Source organism: Bombina bombina, chromosome 2 (genome assembly GCF_027579735.1).
Source record: "Bombina bombina isolate aBomBom1 chromosome 2, aBomBom1.pri, whole genome shotgun sequence".
NCBI lineage: Eukaryota > Metazoa > Chordata > Amphibia > Anura > Bombinatoridae > Bombina > Bombina bombina.
Window position 1 is genome coordinate 1081735949 of NC_069500.1, and position 23239 is coordinate 1081759187.

Genomic DNA, 23239 nt, shown 5'->3' on the forward strand with positions numbered 1-23239 from the left:
AGATTCAGATAGAGCATGCAATTTTAAGCAACTTTCTAATTTACTCCTACTCCACCTGGGTAGCACTTGCTGATTGGTGGCTAAATGCAGCGACCAGTCAGCAAGCACTTTCCAGGGTGCTGAACCAAAAATGGTCCGGCTCGTAAGTTTACATTCCTGCTTTTTTAAATAAAGATACCAAGAGAAGGAAGAAAAATTGAAAATAGGAGTAAATTAGAAAGTTGCTTAAAATTGCATACTTTATCTGAATCATGAAATAAAAAAAATTGGTCCAGTATCCCTTTAAGTAGCTGGAAATATAAAAAATCATATTTTTTGCAATATTAATATTTAATAAATTGTTTGTGTATGTATTGTAAATATTTCACATTCCAATGTTCTTTGCGTAGGGGAATATTTTCTAAGTATTTTTTTTATTTTTTTTATTTGATGTTCATTTCAAGGCATACAAAAAATACATTCTCATGTCACATAAGATAAGATATAAATTTTACAGCGAGTACATACAATAAAATGAAGAAATAAGAAGCAAAATGCTAGTAACATATATACCATGTGAACATTATAAAGATATGTTGCCAATCAGCCTCAGAACTTTCTAAATGACACAGAAGGCCACTCTTGGGCCTTTAAGAGTAAAAGAAAATTTTAAACCAGAAGAAAGTAATATCAAACAAAGGAGACCACTTGTGGATCTAAAATGGTAAACTTAATTTTTATAATACTTTATATAATGGGTAGTAAGTGCGAACAGTATATAGGAAAGCATTAAGGGGTTAAATTGGGAAAAAAAAGGAAAAAACTCTGCCAACAACATGTAAGGATGCTACTAAGATACGTAATAAATGTAAAAAGACAGAAACTGTGTGGAAGTTATAGCACTGACCCAGACTGCAATAGGTTAATTCCCAACTTTGAAATGTAGCTGCAGTTGAAAGGGGGGGGGGGGGAGTATATGCAGTATTTATATTATTATCCCAGCACAAATGTTTTTCCATAGGGATTTAAAATGTAGGGAATGCAAATACCACAGAAGGAGCTATTTGCAGATCTTAACTATGGGTTGTGGGTGTTGACTGAAGATTAAAGGGACACTGAACCCAATTTTTTTCTTTCATGATTCAGATAGAGCATGAAATTTTAAGCAACTTTCTAATTTACTCCTATTATCAATTTTTCTTCGTTCTCCTGCTATCTTTACTTTAAAAGCAGTAATGTAAATCTTAGCAGCCAGCCCAATTTAGGTTCAGCCCCATGGATAGTGCTTGCTTATTGGAGGCTGACATTTACCCACCAATAAGCAAGCATTACCCAGGTTCTCAACCAAAAATGGTCCCGCTCCTTTGCATCACATTCCTGCTTTTTAAATAAAGATAACAAGAGAACAAAGAAAAATTGGCAATAGGAGTAAATTGGAAAGTTGCTTAAAATTGCATGCTCTATCTGAATCATGAAAGAAAAAAAAAATTGGGTTTAGTGTCCCTTTAAGGCAAATGGGGATCACTTTACTATTGGCTACTGCTCCCAGAAATAGGGCTCTTAATGATTATGAATTAGAGCAGTAGGTGAGCTACCCTTAGGATATGTAAGTAGACCATGCTGTCTCGGCCGCAGACAACACATATTTTAATATAAATAATAAGTTGAGGGAAAGGCTTGCAAAAATATTATAAGCAAATAACCTGTTAATTTATTGATAACCAATACATTTTGCAGTAATAGAGGAATACAGCTCTACTAGGAAAAAATCCAAACATCTATAGATAACGGTTTCTTATGCTCACTTTCACCATCTTCATTTGGGAATAGCAGAATCTCAGTCACAGTCCATATAGACTCCTGTGTATAAGTAATCAAGTATTTTGATTATATAGAAATACTGGCAGAAAGATGGAATAACCAATAAGAAAGTCTGTATAATAACAGCTATTATGGCTTTATATTCAAACCCTTTTGCCGGGCATGCCCCAAAGAAATCAGCTCTTTTGCCTGTAAAAAAAACACAATACCACCCCCCAACATTACAACCCACCACCCACATACCCCTACTCTAACCCAAACCCCCCTTAAATAAACCTAACACTACCCCCCTGAAGATCTCCCTACCTTGAGTCGTCTTCACTCAGCCGAGCAGCGATGGACCAAAAGAAGACATCCGGAGCGGCAGAAGTCTTCATCCTATCCGAGCAGAAGAGGACATCCGGACCGGCAAACATCTTCATCCAAGCGGCATCTTCTATCTTCATCCATCCGACGAGGAGCGGCTCCATCTTCAAGACCTCCGGCGCGGAACATCCTCTTCTACCGACGACTACCGACGAATGAAGGTTCCTTTAAGTGACGTCATCCAAGATGGCGTCCCTCGAATTCCGATTGGAATCAGCCAGAGCCCAGAAAGCTCTTAACTACTGACTTTTTTCTGCGTCTGGAGTCTTGTCGGTAGAGGGTGTACCGCTCACTTCAGCCAAGACTCTAAATACCGGCGTTAGGAAGATCCCATTGAAAAGATAGGATACGCAATTGACGTAACGGGATCTGCGGTATGGAAAAGTCGCGGCTTGGAAGTGAGCGTTAGACCCTTTCCTGGCTGACTTTAAATACCAGCGGGCGGTAAAAAGCAGCGTTAGGAGCCCTTAACGCTGCTTTTGACGGCTAACGCAGAACTCTAAATTTAGGCGTATGATTGGGACCAGGCAGGGCTGCCCATTGTCCCCCCTCCTTTTCGTATTAATTATAGAACCACTGGCGGCTAAGATCAGGAAGTCTGATGAAGTACAGGGACTGCTGATACACGATACTCTGCAGAAACTGGCCCTTTTTGCGGACAATCTCACGCTATTCATTAGAGATCCAGAAACATCCTTGCTGGCGGTCTTTGCAATTCTTAAACATTTTGTCCCACTATAAGCTTAACTACACAAAAACAGAGGTTTTGGCCCTGAATATCTCCCCAACTCAGTCCTATCCGTTCAAATAGTCCATCAGTCAATTGAAACATCTGGGGGTGATCCTCTCTCCTGATCCTAAAGTGGTCATACAGGCTAATTATATGACCCACTTAAGGAATTTGGAACCCTTACTACTAAGTGATCGAGATTCGAGATATCATGGATGGGGAGAATACAGTCTGTGAAGATGGTGTTGTTGCCCAAGGTGACTTACCTTTTCAGATGCATTCCGCTGCTGATCCCAAGCTATAAATTAAACCATTTCCAATCTGTGCTTAATAAGTTTATTTGGCATGGAAAGCCTCCAAGGATAGCAATGCAACAGTTACAGAAACCTATCTTAAGCGGGGTCTAGCTGCTCCTAATATACGTACATATTATAAAGCAGCGATGCTGTCCCACATAGTGGTCTGGGGGACATCATCAGAGGACATGAGATGGAAGCAGCTCGAGCAAGCTGTACTACCAGTGGGCCTGCTCCTGAAAAATCTAATCTGGATCCCGCAGCACGCAGATGTGCTTGTGGGAATAGATAATCCTGTTCTTAGAGCGTGCCTTAAGAGCTGGAGAGAACTTAGTCTTTTAGCAAAAGTTGCACCGCACCCATCTCTTGCCCACTCTGTGAAGGCACTACTACTCTGTCTCCCAGATTCACACTCCCGAGGTTGTAGGGGGGAAGTTGGCGACCTCGGCCTCGAGACTTCTAAGTAATGACATCCCCAAGAAACACCATTTTTAATATTTTAGACTAATATCTATGATTTTAGCTTGGGGGTTCCCAAAGGAGCAACTCAGAGACATGACACAATGGAAGAAGGGATGGCTTGCTGACAAGCCCTTCCGTAAAGCCCTAACTTTACATTATCAGGTGCTATCGGACTCTGAGGGGTTTGCGAAAACGTATCATATTCTGGAATGCGAAAAGGAAATGAAGCAATCCCATACTGAGTTAGAATGGCAGAAAGCCATACAAATTACAAAAACTGCAATTCATTGTATCACTTTATACAAGCTTTACATTAAATTGCTATTGCAGTGGCATAGGGTCCCGGTCAAATTGCATAAAATTTCCCCCCAGCAGTCAGCTTTGTGCTGGAGGGGATGCGGACAGAAGGGATCCCACATACATGTTTGGTGGAGCTGCAGTAAGCTGAAGACAACCTGGGAACTGGTGGCCAGAGTATTGGTCCAATTAGGCCTTGTCCAAAATTTGACACCTGACATTGCTTTCTTTCATTTAGGACTACGGAAATTAACTCAACCGGATAGGATACTGTGTATTGTTATTCTTCTGGCCACAAAACTGGCCATAGCAAGGAACTGGCTGGGAACCACTCTGATCTCATTTCGGATGGTTCGAGAGGTAGTTGAATATATTCGTAACATGGAAGAATACTCAATAAAATCTGAGGGTCGACTAGGACTACATGGACAGGTGTGGGTGACCTGGGAGGAGTGGGAGAGGCAGGGAGGCTTAGCACAAGCTTAACTAAAATAAGCACTTTGTTCTTATGTTTCTTTGTGGGGGGGGGGGGGGGATTCTCCTTCTCTCTTCCTCTCTTCTTTCTTCCTTATTATATTTGCTTTGTTGCCTCAGAGTACCACTCATGTTGCCAATAGTTCAGTATAACTCCATAGTCTCCTGTTGCCCTGGGGCCTCACCAGGCTCTTTTGGATGGTGAGTAATTTTTACCCGTGATTGGGGTTGATACCCCTTGTTATGTGGTGAATGTATGTCACGTCTCCCAATTTGCATTGGACCGTCTGGGCCTGGGGGGGCTCTAGGGCCATGAGATGTTGAAGAAAATTTGGGGACTATCAGAATTCTGGGGAACATTAACCTCTGCAATCATTTTTATTTTCTTCCTTTAAACTTGTTAGATATCAGAGGTTCATTAAGTGGATAGAGACCTGTGTTTATTATTTGGACATACTAAAAGAAATGCTGGTCTCACATGTTACATCTATTAGCTATTTGCCTCCACAAGTTGTACTGTTGAAATATAAAAGAGTGTGCTCAATATGGCCAAGTGCATCTCTCCTTGGGACTTAACACTAAATGTACCATCTAAGATATGTCTAGGTATTGGATGTTTAAGAGTGAATATGTTTATTTAGGCATGTTGCCATTTATATGTATCTGCTTTTTTGTAGGATTGTCATTGCTACCTCAATAAAAATAATAAAAAAATTTAAAAAAAAGTCTTTATATAGTCCGTAGGATTAAGGAAAAAAGAATGTCCCTTAGGGTCATCTTCTTTAGCAAGTCAGTTTATTATCTTACCCCACTCCAGTTCTGCAGGTTGTTCCACTGTACTTTAAGGGGGTATTTCAGAAAGCAAGTAGTGGAGAATGAAACTTTGCTGTAGTAGGATCATGCAGGGTGTTGCATGAAGCGTCAGGTGGGTCACACTTCACCAACAGTAGAGGACCTGGTCTCTTTGCGATCTGTTTAAGACCATGGGTCCAAACAAGGCAAATTTGTATCTAAGCAGCAGCGACCTTCATCAATGAGAGCATCCCGGGAATGTCACAGCCTCTCCTCTGGCCATCGACCACTGCACTGAATTGACTCCCTCCATAGAGGCCTAGTTGAAGCTGAGAGATAGTAAGTGGAATTTGGAGGCCAGCTGTGCGAGGTCTCACTTTCAGGGCTTACAGGTAACAAACCGTCCATTGTGGGATTGGGTTGGGTCTCGTATGGCTCCTTAGAAAGATTTATGATTTCTGTCCCCTCGTTGCCATTGGCAGTTGTGAGCTTCGGAGGTGCAATCTGTGTATTTAGGGTCCAGCTGTAATCATCCAAGCCTCCTCCATCGCACATACTGTAAGGGAGAGTGGAAGTGTAGTGGATCCCGCCTCTATAGCACCCCTGGGATATGCGTGTAGGGAGTCAGGGTTATCATCTGATCTGGAGGAGCCTAGGGCGACTCGAAAGGTCTCAGCAAATGCAGCATGATGATAAGCCAGCAGCTACTTGATTTGCTGTATGATACAGACCTCCATCCCCACAAGTTTCTGTAATGATTGAAAGTAGCAAGCGTTTATGGTCAATTTGAAGGGTTTCATTCTGTAGTGCTAGCATTACAGTTTAATGAAAGACACCGTCTGCTGGGGGTAGATTGTAGGCTGCAGCCTGATGTGTTCTCCGGAGGACTGAAGCTGCATCCAATGTTGAAAATAATAACTTTAGCCAAAGGTGCTTATTCTGCTGGGAAACATAGAATAGGTATCAACATCTAATGGGGCAATTAAAGGAAGATTTTAAGCAGATTTGTTTTTTCCCCGATGCAGCAAGCAATCTTGCAACCTGACATGGCCGCCGCCCGGAAATTTCTACTTCTAAGAATTTTTAAATAGATATTTCTATATATATGATCCTTCTCTTTTGCTGTAGACTCCTGCTCTCCATTGCCTCTGTCTGTTGGAGTACCTCAAGGCTCTGTTCTGGGTCCTCTACTTTTCTCTATTTACACTTCTTCACTGGCTAAACTTATCAACAGCTGTGGCTTCAACTATCACCTGCTGATCACCTGCTGATGATACCCAGATCTATCTATCCAACCCTGCACTCTCTCCTTCTGTCAATTCTCACATCAGCGACTGCTTATCTGGCATTTCCTCCTGGATGGCCTCTCACCACCTAAAAATAAACATGTCCAAGACCGAACTACTTCTAATTCCCCCCCTCTAATTCTACTCCAGTTTCTAATTTTTCTATCACTGTTGGCGGCACCAGTATCACACCATCTCCCCAAGTCCACTACCTTGACTTGACTCAAATCTGTCCTTCATTCCCCACATCCAATTGCTTTCTCCATCCTGCCCCAACCACCTACGCAATATCTCCATAATTTGTCAGTTTCTGAGAGCTAAAACTACTAAACAGCTTATCCACTCCCTGGTAATTTCCCGACTTGACTACTGTAATAACCCACTAACTAGCCTCCCTCTCTCCCGCCTCTCCCCCCTTCAATACATCCTAAATGCTTCTGCCAGGCTAATCCACCTTTCTCAACGCTCTGTATCTGCTACACCTCTCTGTGAGTCTCTTCACTGGCTCCCCATTCACAGCAGAATTAAATTCAAAATTCTCACCCTGACCTACAAAGCCCTCATCAATGCTGCCCCACCCTCCCTGTCCTCCCTCATCAACAAATATACTCCAGCCCGCCACCTAAGATCAAACAATGACCTGCTCCTTGCCTTCTCTTCCATTACCTCTTCCCATGCTAGACTACAGGACTTCACTCATGCTGCACCAACCCTCTGTAACGCACTTACTCAAGCTGTCAGACTTTCACTTAACCTGTCCTCCTTTAAACGCTCCCTAAAGACCTTTTTGTTCTGGGAAGCTTATCACCAATCTCACTAACAAATTAATTTCACTTAAAGGGACAGTCAAGTCCAAATAAAACTTTCATGATTTAAATAGGGAATGTAATTTTAAACAACTTTTCAATTTACTTTTATCACCAATTTTGCATTGTTCTCTTGGTATTCTTAGTTGAAAGCTAAACCTAGGAGGTTCATATGCTTAATTTCTTAGACCTTGAAGACTGCCTCTAATCTGAATGCATTTTGACCACTAGAGGGCATTAATTCATGTGTTTCATATAGATAACATTGAGCTCATGCACGTGAAGTTAACCTGGAGTGAGCACTGATTGGCTAAAATGCAAGTCTGTCAAAATAACTGAAATAAGAGGGCAGTTTGCAGAAGCTTAGATACAAGGTAATCACAGAGGTAAAAAGTGTATTTCTATAACAGTGTTGGTTATGCAAATCTGGGGAATGGGTAATAAAGGGATTATCTTTCTTTTTAAACAACAAAAATTCTGGTGTTGACTGTCCCTTTAACCAACAGTTGCCCTCATCTCCTTACTAACATCATTCTCACCTTTGCAGTCCCTACTGTTTCCCATCCTCCTACCCATCTAGATTGTAATTTCCCATGGGAATAAGGCACTCAATCCCCCCTGTATTTGTAAAATGTTGTCTTATATTGTATTGTTGCACTTATATCTTCTAACCCATGGACAGCGCTGCGGAATCTGTTGGCGCTTTATAAATTAAAGAATAATAATAAAATATATAGTTATAGCTATATATTTGATCAAAAATACCATCAGATATATGTAGAAATATGAATTTCCTGAAATACCACACTTAGCTTTTGCCAGTTTTTGAAATGCAAAGTCATCCAATCATTTCAGCAGACCTAATCCAATTTCGCCTGTTTGATGAGTCATATCTTGGAATTTTCACATGTTTGTTTAAAGTATTTGCTACAGTGTTCATATATCATATATCTTTTTTGGTTTAATAAAAATATTTAAATATAGCACAGATCACACATTTTAATTATGCAAATTCAAATTATATATGATCACCACATAAGAGTTTTAAAAAAATGTAATTAAATTATTTTATAACTGTTTGAAGATTTTAATTGTACACACCATGGATTGATATTGGCCTATATTACAAGTGTCCAAAGTTATTTTCTATTTTTCTAGTGATAGTCTAGTATATGCTAATATCTACATGTCAGCTCAGGTGCACTAAATCCCTCACATAATAGACTTCTATGGGGTTGCGCAGTAAAATTTATGTCAGTAAACTCTTGGTGCTAAGCTGATGGAGCACAAAAAATCTGCTCAAGTAGTGGAGTTCTTAATTTAGTTTTGTGCTATACTATTTCAATAAAACCTAAGGATAAAACACTTCACAAATATATACATACACAAATATATATACACACATACACAATCTGTATGACTGATTGAATTTAACTTGTAATTTAGCCCATTAGTAGTTGTTACAAAGCCTGTCTGCCATCACCAATACTGAACTAATTTACAGACATGCTTTACATTTGACTTGACTGTGTATCTTTTGCCTCTCTGACGGTCTGTAAAAATACTTGTTCAAAATTTCTTCTATATTCTTGCTTCTTTTGTTGTTGTTGTTAATTTCTTTGAGGAGTTAAATAAAAAAAAATGTAGAAGAAATGTATGATAAATATCATGAAGACCTCATGATTTTAGGATGCTGGGGTTAATTTTCTTTCTTTTCGTGTCTGCTATTAACAACTTCTTGTCAGAACTATCTGAAAAGGCAAGGTTTTTTGGGAAGAATGTTCAAATCAGTCAATAGGATTTCAGTAGCTCTCATCCTATTGGCTGATTTAAATTTGAAGAATCAAATCAGCCAATAGGAATGCAAGGTACGCCATTTTGAAACGGCTACCTTGCATTGAAGCTTTAGTGTACGACGGGGACCGTATAAAGAGGACGCTCCGCGCTGGATGTCTTCGCCGCTCCGCCGGGATGAAGATAGAAGACGCCCCGTGATGAATGAAGGTGATGCCGCCTGGATGAAGACTTCTTGCCTCCTGGATGGAGATGGATGGTCGGACTTCAGGAACCGTGAGTAGATATTCTGGGGTTAGAGTTAGGTATTTTTTTATTTTTTGGGCTGGGTTTTTTTTTTTCAGATTAGGGTTTGGGTAATTTGAAAAAGAGCTAAATGCCCTTTTAAGGGCAATGAAAAAGAGCCGAATGCCCTTTTAAGGCCAATGCCGATACAAATGCACCTTTAGGGGCAATGGGTAGCTTGGGGGTTTTTTAGAGTTAGTTTTTTTTTATTTTGGGGGGTTGGTTGGGCGGTGGGTTTTACTGTTTGGGGGACTTTGTACTTTTTTTTACTGGTAAAAGAGCTGTTTAACTTAGGGCAATGCCCTACAAAAGGTCCTTTTAAGGACTATTGGTAGTTTATTGCAGGCTAGGGGGTGTTTTTATTTTTATAGGGCTATTAGATTTGGTGTAATTGTTTTTTATTTTTGATCATTTTGTTTATTATTTTTTGTAAGCTTAGTGTTTTTTATTTTTTCGTAATTTAGTGTTCATTATTTTTTGTAATTTTAGATTTATTTATTTTTTTCGTAGTGTTAGGTTTTTTTAAATTTGTAATTTAGATTTTTTAATTGGTAGTATTTTTTTATTTTATTAGAATAGTAAGGTTAGGTTAATTTATAGTTTAATGGTAGGTTTATTTTTATTTCACATGTAAGTTTTTATTTATTTAAAGATAGTTATATTGTAATTTTAATTTAAAGTTAGGGGGATGTTTAATTTAGTGTTTTGTGATGTGGGGAGCTGCCGGTTTAGGGGTTAATAGGTTTATTTAGTGGCAGCGATGTGGGAGGTCGGAGGTTTAGGGGTTAATAGGTTTATTTAGTGGCGGCAATATGGGAGGCTGGAGGTTTAGGGGTTAATAACTTTATTATAGTGTCGTGGAGCGGCGGTTCTAATATGCAAGTTTGTTAAAAGCACTGAGACAAGGGGCAGGATAAAGGAAAGTCTGCAAAGGCTTAGCTATAGGTAATCATATAGGTAAAAATAATATTAAGAGTGTTAGTAGTACAAAACTGGTCAACAGGTAATAAAGGGATTTATCTTTTTTAAACAATAACAATATTCAAGTATACTGTACCTTTAAAGTGGCAGCAGCAGAGATAGTTTAGTGTGGGTGGCATTAAAGGGGGTTTGGGGCATTTTTCTGGGTTTAGCACAGACAAGAGTGTTTTTTAATCCTTGCACAGACTAAACTAAGTCACAGGCTTTCCTGGAGTGGCTGTTAACCCTTTCTGTTACACACGGGTGACTTTTGCAGGGTCGGTTAACACTTGTACATCACAATATATATTAAAGTGCTAATTAAAAACCATCCATCTTTGGTATTCTACAAGGTTTTTAAATTCAAGGCCTAAGGTAAACTATTTATCACTAGCTTTTCATCTTAACATCGCTGACCTTGCATGAGGATAATTCTACTATCCCATTTGCATAGTGAACACATTTACAACAACTTGGATTTTAGTCTTCTCTAATTCAGACTTTACACTTTTAACGTTTGAATATAAATTTGGTCATCAGACTGTTCATTTATGACTGCAACAAAGAGTTGGGACAAAAAAATGTTAATTATTCAAACACATTAGGAATTTAGTATCAAAAATGAATTAGCCTTCATCTTTTACTTCTGCTTTGGTTATGTATTCTTTGTTTCAGTTAAAGGGACATTAAATATTCTGTGGCTAGAAGATTTTCTGCAGTCTTGCAGTAAACTAACATACAGGGTGAATATGAAAATGTTTGAAATGCAATATCTTCGTTGCTGCAATTGCATTTCAATAGAAAAACCTCACCGTTGCCTTAGTTGGATAAGCCAATCAGGACATATTACTGGAGTAGGCAAGGTTAGCCACTGTGATTATGTTAGCAATCTCTCCATTGTTTATCATCTGTGCTGAAGCCAATTAGGGAAATGGTGTATGGTTAGGTTTGTTAGATTTGGGGGGAAAAAAATCTTAATTCTAGGACATAAATTACACTAAAAGAGGGCAAAATAAATATTAAAAGTATATTTCAAAGTTATTTTACTACATATAATTAAACATGTTGTATTTCAATCTCAAAATGTTTACTATTACTGAAAACCGGTACAAAAAAACACTTGCAATTAACACTGCTGTTTCTAACTAGATGTTACTGTTATATTGTTGAAATAATTCAAATGGTTTTACCAATGTATGTGGAGGCTTTGCTAATAAATTGGATAGGACATCACATAAGATTGTATATGACACTTTTGTACAGGAAATGTATCAAGGGACATTGTAATCAGGATGCTACATAAAAGAAGACTATCAGCATTTTTAATTTATTTTTTGGTTAGCATTTTCTAATCCATTTGATATACACGTACACTGGACATTGGTTTATATTGTATAAATATATGATATATACAAATATGACTATATCTGACTTTGCACTAAATCTGACAATTTACTTATGCTTGTCCCATGTCTACTCTTATTTCTCCAACATTGGTGTGTCCGGTCCACGGTGTCATCCATTACTTGTGGGATATTCTCCTCCCCCACAGGGAAAGGTAAGGAGAGCACACAGCAAGAGCTGTCCATATAGTCCCTCCCAGGCTCCGCCCCCCCAGTCATTCTCCTTGCCGCTCTGAACAAGTAGCATCTCCTCGGGGATGGTGAGGAGTTTGTGGTGTTTAGTTGTAGTTTTTTATTCTTCTATCAAGAGTTTGTTATTTTAAAATAGTGCTGGTATGTACTATTTACTCTGAAACAGAAAGAGATGAAGATTTCTGTTTGTGAGAGGATTATGATTTTAGCAGCAGTTACTAAAGTCGTTTGCTGTTTCCACATAGGACTGTTGAGATGAGATAACTTCAGTTGGGGGGAACAGTTTGCAGACTTTTCTGCTCAAGGTATGACTAGCCATTTTTCTAACAAGACTGTGTAATGCTGGAAGGCTGTCATTTTCCCCTCAAGGGGATCGGTAAGCCATTTTCTTAGTCTCAAACAGAATAAAGGGCTTAATATGGCCTATAAAACTGGTAGACACTTTTAGGGGCTAAATTGATTGCTTTATTTAAGTATTATATGCAGTTTGAAGTTGTATTTCACACTTTTATAACATTGGGGAACATTTTTAGCACCAGGCACTTGTTAAGACACCTTCCCAGTCAGGAAGGGCCTTTCTCTGTAGTAGGCAGAGCCTCATTTTCGCGCCATTACTGTGCAGTTAATTTTGAGTTCAGTACATGCAGCTGCATGTGTGAGGGTCTGGAATCCACTAAAAACGTTCCTAGAAGGCTTCATTTGGTATCATAAACCCCCTTGGGATTGGTGAAGTCGCAGCAAAGGCTGTGGCTGGGACTGTAAGGGGGTTAAAATTAAAAACGGCTCCGGTTTCCACATTTTAAGGGTTAACAGCTTGAAAATTGGGGTGCAATACTTTGAATGTATTAAGACACTGTGGTGAAAATTTGGTAAAGATTGGATAATTCCTTCCTAGTTTTTCACATATTCAGTAATAAAGTGTGCCCTGTTTAACATTTAAAGAGACAGTAACGGTTTTGTTTTAAAACGGTTTTTGTGCTTTATTAACCAGTTTAAGCCTGTTTAACATGTCTGTACCTTCAGATAGATCATGTTCTGTATGTATGGTAGCCAATGTGGTTCCCCCTTCAAATATAGTGTGATAATTGGGCCATAGCGTCCAAACAAAGTAAGGACAGTACTGTCACAAATTGTAAAGTTGCCCAGGATGATTCCTCAGATGAAGGAAGTAGACATAGTTCTACATCATCTCCTTCTGTGTCTATACCAGTTATGCCCGCGCAGGCGACCCCAAGTACTTCTAGCGCGCCAATGCTTGTTACTATACAGTAATTGACGGCAGTAATGGATAACTCCATAGCTAATATTTTATCCAAAATGCCAGCATTGCAGAGAAAGCGCGATTGCTCTGTTTTAAACACTGTAGAGCAGGAGGGCGCTGATGATAATTTTTCTGTCATACCCTCACACCAATCTGAAGTGACAGTGAGGGAGGGTTTGTCAGATGAGGAAATTTCTGATACAGGAAGAATTTCTCAGCAGGCAGAACCTGATGTTGTGACATTTAAATTTAAATTAGAGCATCTCCGCGCATTACTTAAGGAGGTGCTATCTACTCTGGATGATTGTGACAATCTGGTCAACCCAGAAAAATTGTGCAAGATGGACAGTTCCTTGAGGTCCCTGTGCACCCTGATGCTTTTCCGATACTTAAACGGGTGGCGGACATAGTGAATAAGGAGTGGGAGAAGCCAGGCATACCTTTTGTCCCTCCTCCTATATTTAAGAAATTGTTCCCTATGGTCGACCCCAGGAAGGACACATGGCAAACAGTCCCTAAGGTCGAGGGGGAGTTTTCTACTCTAGCCAAGCGCACGACCATTCCTATTGAGGACAATTGTGCTTTCAAAGATCCTATGGATAAAAAATTGGAGGGTTTGCTTAAAAAGATTTTTGTACAGCAAGGTTACCTCCTTCAACTTATTTCGTGCATTATTCCTGTCACTACAGCGGCATGGTTCTGGTTCGAGGAACTGGAAAAGTCGCTCAGTAGGGAGACTCCGTATGAGGAAGTCATGGATAGAATTTACGCACTTAAGTTAGCTAATTCCTTTATTTTAGACGCCGCTTTGCAGTTAGCGAGGTTAGCGGCAAAAAATTCAGGGTTTACAATTGTGGCGCGCAGAGCGCTCTGGCTAAGAATAAGTCCAATTTTCGTTCCTTTCGCAATTTCAGGAACGGACCGGCTTCCAACTCGGCAGCCTCTAGACAAGAGGGTAACGCTTCCCAGACTAAACCAGCTTGGAAATCAATGCAAGGCTGGAACAAGGGTAAACAGGCCAAGAAGCCTGCTGCTGCTACCAAGACAGCATGAAGAGGTAGCCCCCGATCCGGAACCAGATCTAGTAGGGGGCAGACTCTCTCTCTTTGCTCAGGCTTGGGCAAGAGATGTTCAGGATCCCTGGGCACTAGAAATAGTCTCTCAGGGTTATCTTCTAGAATTCAAGGAACTACCCCCAAGGGGAAGGTTCCACATGTCTCACTTATCTTCAAACCAAGTAAAGAGACAGGCATTCTTACATTGTATAGAAGACCTGTTAAAGATGGGAGTGATACACCCAGTTCCAACTGTGGAACAAGGTCAGGGGTTTTACTCAAATCTGTTTGTAGTTCCCAAAAAAAGAGGGAACTTTCAGACCAATTCTGGATTTAAAAATTCTAAACAAATTTCTCAGAGTGCCATCGTTCAAAATGGAAACTATTCGAACGATTTTACCTACAATCCAGGAGGGTCAATTTATGACTACCGTGGATCTAAAGGATGCATATCTGCATATTCCTATCCACAAAGATCATCATCAGTTCCTAAGGTTCGCCTTTCTGGATGTGGCTCTCCCATTCGGACTAGCCACTGCTCCAAGGATTTTCACAAAGGTGCTCGGGTCCCTTCTAGCGGTTCTAAGACCCAGGGGCATTGCAGTGGCACCTTACTTGGACGACATCCTAATTCAAGCGTCGTCTCTTTCAAAGACAAAGGCTCACACAGACATTGTTCTAGCCTTTCTCAGATCTCACGGGTGGTAGGTGAACATAGAAAAAAGTTCCCCGTCTCCGTCAACAAGAGTCCCTTTCTTGGGAACAATAATAGATTCTTTAGAAATGAAGATTTTCCTGACAGATGTCAGAGAGTCAAAGCTTCTAAACGCTTTTCAAGTTCTTCACTCTGTTCTACGGCCTTCCATAGCTCAGTGCATGGAAGTAGTAGGGTTGATGGTTGCAGCAATGGACATAGTTCCTTTTGCGCGAATTCATCTAAGACCATTAAAACTGTGCATGCTCAAACAGTGGAATGGGGACTATACAGACTTGTCTCCAGTGATTCAAGTAGATCAGAAGACCAGAGACTCACTCCGTTGGTGGCTGACCCAGGATCACCTGTCCCAGGGAATGAGCTTCCGCAGACCAGAGTGGGTCATTGTCACGACCGACGCCAGTCTATTAGGCTGGGGCGCGGTCTGGGATTCCCTGAAAGCTCAGGGTCTATGGTCTCGGGAAGAGTCTCTTCTACCGATAAACATTCTGGAACTGAGAGCGATATTCAATGCTCTCCGGGCTTGGCCTCAACTAGCAAAGGCCAGATTCATAAGATTCCAATCAGACAACATGACGACTGTTGCTTACTTCAACCATCAGGGGAGAACAAGGAGTTCCCTGGCGATGAGAGAGGTGACCAAGATCATCAAATGGGCGGAGGATCACTCCTGCCACCTGTCTGCGATCCACATCCCAGGAGTGGAAAACTGGGAGGCGGATTATCTGAGTCGTCAGACCTTTCATCCGGGGGAGTGGGAACTCCACCCGGAGGTGTTTGCCCAGTTGACCCAATTATGGGGCATTGCAGACATGGATCTGATGGCGTCTCGTCAGAACTTCAAGGTTCCTTGCTACGGGTCCAGATCCAGGGATCCCAAGGCGACTCTAGTGGATGCATTAGTGGCGCCTTGGACTTTCAACCTAGCTTATGCGTTTCCACCGTTCCCTCTCATTCCCAGGCTGGTAGCCAGGATCAAACAGGAGAAGGCCTCTGTGATTTTGATAGCTCCTGCGTGGCCACGCAGGACTTGGTATGCCGACCTGGTGAATATGTCATCGGCTCCACCATGGAAGCTACCTTTGAGACAGGATCTTCTAGTACAAGGTCCATTTGAACATCCAAATCTAGTTTCTCTCCAGCTGACTGCTTGGAAATTGAACGCTTGATTTTGTCTAAGCGTGGGTTTTCGGATTCTGTGATAGATACTCTGGTACAAGCCAGAAAACCTGTGACTAGAAAGATTACCATAAAATATGGAAAAGATATATCTGTTGGTGTGAATCCAAGGGATTCCCATGGAGTAAGATTAAAATTCCTAGGATCCTTTCCTTTCTCCAAGAAGGTTTGGATAAGGGATTATCAGCGAGTTCTCTAAAAGGACAGATTTCTGCTTTATCTGTCTTGTTACACAAACGACTGGCAGCTGTGCCAGATGTTCAAGCTTTTGTTCAGGCTTTGGTCAGGATCAAGCCTGTTTACAGACCCTTGACTCCTCCCTGGAGTCTAAATTTGGTTCTTTCAGTTCTTCAAGGGGTTCCGTTTGAACCCTTACATTCCATAGATATCAAGTTGTTATCTTGGAAAGTTCTGTTTTTGGTTGCTATTTCTTCTGCTAGAAGAGTTTCTGAATTATCTGCTCTGCAGTGTAATCCGCCCTATCTGGTGTTCCATTCAGATAAGGTTGTTTTGCGTACTAAACCTGGTTTCCTTCCAAAGGTTGTTTCCAACAAGAATATTAACCAGGAAATAGTTGTGCCTTCTTTGTGTCCGAATCCAGTTTCAAAGAAGGAACGCTTGTTACACAATTTAGATGTAGTCCGTGCTTTAAAGTTCTATTTAGAAGCAACAAAGGAATTCAGACAAACGTCTTCTCTGTTTGTCATTTATTCTGGCAAGAGGAGAGGTCAAAAAAGCTACTGCTACCTCTCTTTCCTTTTGGCTGAAAAGCATCATACGATTGGCTTACGAGACTGCCGGACGGCAGCCTCCTTAACGAATCACAGCTCACTCTACTAGGGCTGTGGCTTCCACATGGGCCTTCAAGAACGAGGCTTCTGTTGATCAGATATGTAAGGCAGCGACCTGGTCTTCTCTGCACACTTTGTCCAAATTCTACAAATTTGATACTTTTGCTTCTTCGGAGGCTATTTTTGGGAGAAAGGTTTTGCAAGCCGTGGTGCCTTCTGTTTAGGTAACCTGATTTGCTCCCTCCCTTCATCCGTGTCCTAAAGCTTTGGTATTGGTTCCCACAAGTAATGGATGACACCGTGGACCGGACACACCAATGTTGGAGAAAACAGAATTTATGCTTACCTGATAAATTACTTTCTCCAACGGTGTGTCCGGTCCACGGCCCGCCCTGGTTTTTTAATCAGGTTTGAAGAATTTCTTTCTCTATACACTACAGTCACCACGGCACCCTATAGTTTCTCCTTTTTTTCTCCTAACCGTCGGTCGAATGACTGGGGGGGCGGAGCCTGGGAGGGACTATATGGACAGCTCTTGCTGTGTGCTCTCCTTGCCTTTCCCTGTGGGGGAGGAGAATATCCCACAAGTAATGGATGACACCGTGGACCGGACACACCGTTGGAGAAAGTAATTTATCAGGTAAGCATAAATTCTGTTTTTTCTTTGGTGAAGCTGTGTGCCAGCAGCTGCTTTGTTGCCTCCTTCTATTCCCTGCTCATTAGAAGCTTCCTAAGTGTCATAACAAACTGTAAGTGATGACTGATCAGAAATGTACAGTATTAGTCATATTGTTAAGGATTTGACATGAATATTTCAGTAAACTATACAATGAGTCATAAGAGATATTCTGACCTTATAAAGACTAGGGGCCTGATGAACTGAAGCTCTCTGGTCTTGCAAGATGACCTAAGACGTCTTGTTAGTTCTGTGAGGTCCCTCAAATCATTTTAAAGAGGCAAACATTAGCATCAGAGCTATTTGACTAACTATGCAGGGCCTTGCATGTGAATGAGAGGCACATACTTTGTAGTGTAATACTCAATAAAGCACCCAAACATTTTGTATAATTTCTCTCCATGCCAGGGAGTTAATGATCAGCTCTTGAACTTGCTCCGAAGGAATTTTTTTCCTGTTGGCTGTGTTTACATAGTTTGTCAATAGCATATACCTAGGTATAGAAACTTTCAGTATAGGTATGGATACTACAGGATAAATCAGCTATTTTAAATGTCAATATAAAGACTAAGGAGCTATTTGTTAACAAATTAATACATCAAAGCATGTAAAATGGATCATTGGGAACAAATTAAAGGAGAGAATGTTTTTGGGTAAACTCTCCCTTTGAGAAAAGGGAACTAAATGTAGTTATTGGCTCAACAACTTGTACTATTGAAACCAAACAATAACCACAGTGAAAAAAACTTATATAGTGAATGATGTTAATATAAAAGTGTAAAACTATATCTAATAGCAAAATGAACACAGCAGGGTATTAGAAAAACACAACTTATTTGTTTGATTTTACAAGAGCAAATATCTAGTATAGATTACACCTTTACTACTTAAAGACTTCATAAAGATATTTAAGAGCAATATTTAAATTTGTAGTGCACTTATAATATTCAATTCTGTATTATTGGTCTAAATTAGATTTTGTGTCTCTTAAGGGTTCAGTCTAGTCAAAATTAAACTTTCATGATTCAGATAGGGCATGCAATTGTAAACAACTTTCCAATTTACTTCTATTATCTAATTTGCTCAATTCTTTAGCTATCCTTTGTTGAAAAAATAGCATTGCACATGTGTGAGCCAATCATACAAGGCCTTTATGTGCAGCAACCAATCAGCAGCTACTGAGCATATCTAGATATGCTTTTCAGCAAGTGATATCAAGAGAATGAAGCAAATTAGATAATAGAAGTAAATTAGAAAGTTGTTTAAAATTACATGCTCTTTCTAAATCACGAAAGAAAAAAAATTGGGTTTCATGTCCCTTTAAGGGGATAGGACCAAGTGTAAACAACAAAATTGTATGTAATTTAGGCAATATTTACATGTCATAACACAGCTTATTTATTATTATTATTATTATTATTATTATTGGTTATTTGTAGAGCACCAACAGATTCTGCAGCGCTATAAACAAATGAGGAGTACAACAAAACATTTATAGGGATCAAACGGGTAGAGGGCCCTGCCAAAAGTGGCACTGTTGTAGTCAGCTCTTAAGAAGGTGATCTACAAACAGTTGAACTCCTAGGCTTACATGCTAATGGGGTACAGGGGATAGCAATGGAGGAGAGGAACTGGTATAAAGAAAGGTTAGTGTAGGTTGTATGCATCCCTGAACAGTAGAGTCTTTAGGGAGTGCTTGAAGCTTTCAAAACTAGGGGAGAGTCTTGTGGAGCGAGGCAAAGAGTTCCACAAGATGGGAGCCAGTCTGGAGAAGTCCTGTAAACGGGAGTGTGAGGATGTAACAAGATAGGAGGAGAGTAGGAGATCATGAGCAGAGTGAATGGGACGGGAGGGAGAGTATCTGGAGACAAGTAAGAACAATTCAGTAGAGGGGAACTCTAACTGGAAAGACTACATATATAGCACTCAAAAGGTTAATATGGAGTAGATCATCATGTGTGAATAACTGTTGTATTGTGGCAACTTAGGTAATTGCAATCACTAACGCCTAGATTTAGAGTTCTGCGTTAGCCGTCCAAACCAGTGTTAGGGGGTCCTAACGCTGGTTTTGGCCGCCCGCTGGTATTTAGAGTCAGTCAGGAAAGGGTCTAACGCTCACTTTCCAGCCGCAAATTTTCCATACCGCAAATCCCCTTATGCCAATTGCGTATAATATCTTTTCAATGGGATCTTTCTAACGCCGGTATTTAGAGTCTTGGCTGAAGTGAGCGTTAGAACTCTACCGACAAGACTCCAGCCGCAGAAAAAAGTCAGGAGTTAAGAGCTTTATGGGCTAACGCCAGTTTATAAAGCTCTTAACTACTGTGCTCTAAAGTACACTAACACCCATAAACTACCTATGTACCCCTAAACCCAGGCCCCCCCACATCGCCGCCACTATAATAAATATTTTTAACCCCTAATCTGCCAAACGCACACCGCCGCCACCTACATTATCCCTATGTACCCCTAATCTGCTGCCCCTAACATCGCCGACACCTACATAATATTTATTAACCCCTAATCTGCCCCCCCCCACGTCGCCGCTACCTTACCTACACTTATTAACCCCTAATCTGCCGACCGGACCTCGCCGCCTTTATAATAAATGTATTAACCCCTAAACCGCCGCACTCCCGCCTCAAAAACCTTATAATAAATAGTATTAACCCATAATCTGCCCTCCCTAACATCCCCGACACCTAACTTCAAGTATTAACCCCTAATCCGACCGGACCTCGCCGCTACTATAATAAATGTATTAACCCCTAAAGCTAAGTCTAACCCTAACCCTAACACCCCCCTAAGTTAAATATAATTTAAATCTAACAAAATAAAATAAATCTTATTAAATAAATTATTCCTATTTAAAGCTAAATACTTACCTGTAAAATAAACCCTAATATAGCTACAATATAAATAATAATTATATTGTAGCTATTTTAGGATTTTTATTTTACAGGCAACTTTGTATTTATTTTAACCTGGTACAATAGCTATTAAATAGTTAATAACTATTTAATAGCTACCTAGTTAAAATAATTACAAAATTACCTGTAAAATAAATCCTAACCTAAGTTACAATTAAACCTAACACTACACTATCAATAAATTAATTAAATAAACTACCTACAATTATCTACAATTAAATCAACTAAACTAAATTACAAAAAAAACAAACACTAAATTACAAAAAAAACAAAACACTAAATTACAAAAAAATAAAAAAGATTACAAGAATTTTAAACTAATTACACCTACTCTAAGCCCCCTAAAAAAATAACAAAGCCCCCCAAAATAAAAAAATACCCCTACCCTATTCTAAAATAAAAAGTTTACAGCTCTTTTATCGGTCTGCAGATTAGGGTTTAATAAATGTAGGTAAGGTAGCGGCGACATTGGGGGGGGCAGATTAGGGGTTAATAAATATAATATTGGGGTCGGCGGTGTTAGGGGCAGCAGATTAGGGGTACATAGGGATAATGTAGGTGACGGCGATGTACGGAGCCGCAGATTAGGGGTTAATAATAATATGCAGGGGTCAGCGATAGCGGGGGCGGCAGATTAGGGGTTAATAAGTGTACGGTTAGGGTTGTTTAGACTCGGGGTTCATGTTAGGGTGTTAGGTGCAGACTTAGGAAGTGTTTCCCCATAGGAAACAATGGGGCTGCGTTAGGAGCTGAACCCTGCTTTTTTGCAGGTGTTAGGTTTTTTTTCAGCTCAAACTGCCCCACTGTTTCCTATGGGGGAATCGTGCACAAGCACATTTTTGAAGCTGGCCGCGTCCGTAAGCAACGCTGGTATTGAGAGTTGCAGTGGCGGTAAATATGCCTGTACACTCCCTTTTTGGAGCCTAACGCAGCCATTCAGACAACTCTAAATACCAGCGTTGTTTAAAAGGTGCGGGGGGGGGGGGGAAACACGCGTAGCTAACGCACCCCTTCTAATGCAAAACTCTAAATCTAGGCATAAGTGATCAAGGTTGCTCAACGTTAAAACATAACTTTTATTAATCAAATTTACATAAAAGATAAAGAAAAATACAAAGTTGAAAATGCACCCAGGAGCTGAAGAGAGGTCAAATGACCCTATTAAGATTGGCTGAATATATCATTACTAGTCCTAAAGCCCGTTCACACGGGCCATTTTTTGCAGTACAGTGGTCCCACCCCTGGCGTTCTCTCCCTCCCACTCTCTTTTGCGTTCTCTCTCTCCCCCCTCTCTTTTGCACTCTCTCCCCCTATCTCTCTCTCTCGCTCCCCTCTCTCTCTCTCGCTCCCCTCTCTCTCCCCCCTCTCTCTCTCCTCTCTCTCTCTCTCTCTCTCCCCTCTCTCTCCCCCCTTTCTCTCTCTCCCCTCTCTCTATCTCACCCCTCTCTCTCTCTCCCCTCTATCTCTCTCTCTCCCCCCCTCTCTCTCTCTCGCCTCCTCTCTCTCTCGCCTCTCTCTTTCTCTCTCCCCTGTCTCTGTCCTCTCTCTCTCTCCCCTCTATCTCTCTCTCCCCCCCTCTCTCGCCTCTCTCTTTCTCTCTCCCCTCTCTCTCTCTCTCTCTCTCTCTCTCTCTCTCCCCTCTATCTCTCTCTCTCTCCCCCCTCTCTCTCTCTCCCCCCTCTCTCTCTCCCCCCTCTCTCTCTCTCCCCTCTCTCTCTCTCTCTCTCTCTCTCTCTCTCTCTCACCTCTCTCTCTCTCCCCTCTCTCTCTCCCCTCTCTCCCCCCCTCTCTCCCTGTCTCTCTCCCCTCTCTCTCCTCTCTCTCTCTCTCTCTCTCTCCCCCCCCCTCTCTCTCCCCCTCTCTCTCTCCCCCCCTCTCTCTCTCTCCCCTCTCTCTCTCCCCTCTCTCTCTCTCTCTCTCTCTCTCTCCTCTCTCTCTTTCTCCCCCTCTCTCCTCTCTCTCTCCCCCTCTCTCTCTCTCTTGCCCCTCTATCTCTCCCCCCTCTCTCTCTATCTCTCTCCCCTCTCTCTCTCCCCTCCCCCCCTCTCTCTCTCCCCTCTCTCTCTCCCCCTCTCTCTCTCTCCCCTCGCTCTCTCTCCTCTCTCTCTCCTCCTCTCTCTCCCCCCTCTGTCTCTCTCTCTCTCTCTCTCCCCTCTGTCTCTCTCACTCCCCTCTCTCTATCTCCCCCCTCTCTCTTTTTCTGTCCACATCTCCCCTCTTTCTCTCTCCCCTCTCTCTCTATCTCTCTCCCTCTGTCTCTCTCTCCCTCTCCCCCCCCTCTCTCTCTCTCCCCCTCCCCCCCCCCCCTCTCTCTCTCTCTCTCTCTCTCTCTCCCCCCTCTCTCTCTCTCCCCCCCTCTCTCTCATTCTCTCTCTCCTCTCTCTCTCTGTCTCTCTCTCCCCCCTCTCTCCACATCTCCCCCCTCTCCCCACATCTCCCCCTCTCTCCACATCTCCCCCCTCTCTCCACATCACCCCCCTCTCTCCACATCTCCCCACATCTCTCCCCTCTCTCCACATCTCCCCCCTCACTCCACATCTCCCCCCTCTCCCCACATCTCTCCACATCTCCCCACATCTCTCCCCTCTCTCCACATCTCCCCCCTCTCTCCACATCTCCCCCCTCTCTCCACATCTCCCCACATCTCTCCCCTCTCTCCACACCTCCCCCCTCTCTCCACATCTCCCCC